The following is a 1,970-nucleotide window of genomic DNA, read 5'->3' as shown; positions in this document are numbered from 1 at the left end:
CCCGTTTTTCCAAATAGCCCCCCCAGTTTTTCAGTCAAGTGTATTTCTAGTTTTTAATTTTTTCGGGGGAAATATTGTTGATAAGTTTTTTTTTATTTTTTTTTTATTTTGAATTAAGAACATTTAACAATCTGTACTCGTGGTACAATAAGCTTAATAGATATTTGAATTACAATAGTAATAGAATTAATACAAACACAAACGCAACAGCATCCAATTTATATGTAACGCTATTTTTATTTTACATGAAAATCTTGAATTGAAGAGACTGTCCAGCAACAGCACTTCGGCGAGAAATTTTTTTTTTTTTTTTTAATGATTAACTTATAGACCTGTGTATTATGCTAACCAGTCTCTGGGCCATTTACGCTGGAGTCTCCTTACTGTATTACCCGGAAGGGAGTGTGATGAAAGATCTTTAATGAGGGGATTGGTGTGGTTTTATTGTTGATAAGTTATATCAACAATGTGAAGTTATCAATGATAACAAAAATGCCTTTTAACCATGCTGCATATTGTATAAAATGAAAATGACACTTATTTAGGTGTTATCAAACTTGGCCATTATAAATATTGAAAGGGATATGTCGAATAATATAAATAATAATGACATTTTGGACAAGTATAACCAATTAAAATGTCGACGAATATAGAATATATAAATAGAATATTTTATAACAGTCATAATTGTATTTATTTTTTGATTATAAGATTATAATGTAATATTTTTTTTTTTTTTGTTATTAAAAGATTTTTATTCAATCTGTTACTAAAATAGAACAATAAGAACAATTGATGAATTAAATAAAAATAAAATAAAATAAAAATAAATAACGACAGATTAGACTGAGTGTAGAGGCCTCCCAGCGGAGGTACTACGAAATAATGTAATATTAGATTTCAAATTGAAGCAAATAATTTGTTTGGGGCTATAGCCCCCCCCCCCAGAATTTTTACCTTAGTTGCGCCTAGTGTTTGAACATTTCATGAAATTTAAAAAAATGAAATATTTCAATTATCATTATTTTTGTAGTTTTGTCTTGTAAAATATTAAATAATTAATCTAAATAAATTAAATACCTCATTAGTCATTGACACACATTTTTTTTTCTTAGTTTTAACTTTTAATGTATAATAATATAATATTGTATTTTTTTGCTGTACCTATTTGATGTAAAAATGTAAAATAAATAAGGAATAAATAGGTATATTGTATAATACCATGTACGTGGTAACTTATATAGTTATATGTTAAAAATCAGATCAGAGTTTTCTTGATCGAGAATCCTTATGACATGTATTTGTATACTTGTACATAAAAAAAACATAATAAAAATAAAAATATAAAAATGGAATATACATTTTTAAAAAAAACGCTTGGGTATAACGTTTATGGTTTATCATGTAATGTGTTATCATATAATGTAATAATTATGTTATGTTATGAAGATCATTGTTTCTTATTAATGTTAACATGTATTATAATTTATAATTATATAAAACAAAAAACATAATAAATATTAAAAAGAAACAGTAAAAGGAAACCAGTACTTAGGTATATGTTATAAAGATCATAGTTTTCTTGCTAACGATTCACATGAAATAATATAAATTATAATTATAATTTATATATAATAAAAATATAAAATAAAATAATATTTAAAAAGAAAAATGAAATAATTAATAAAAATCCAATATTTCACAACTTGGTGAAATATTTCTCATACTTCAAACACTAGTTGCGCCTATGCCATATATAGGTATTATAAAATATATTATTTACTATGATAAATCCATAGAACTTATAATATATTATACTCACTACAGTACGCTTAATATAATATTATTGTACAACTGTCAAAACTCAAATACCGTCAAAATAGTGATTTCCTAGTACAAAATATATGTATCAAGTTATGGTCGAATTACCTAGGATATTGCAACTCAAGTCAATAATTATGTAGAAAATA

This window comes from Acyrthosiphon pisum, chromosome A2, assembly GCF_005508785.2.
Source record: "Acyrthosiphon pisum isolate AL4f chromosome A2, pea_aphid_22Mar2018_4r6ur, whole genome shotgun sequence".
In the NCBI taxonomy this organism is placed as follows: Eukaryota; Metazoa; Arthropoda; class Insecta; order Hemiptera; family Aphididae; genus Acyrthosiphon; species Acyrthosiphon pisum.
This window is presented reverse-complemented; position numbering follows the sequence as displayed.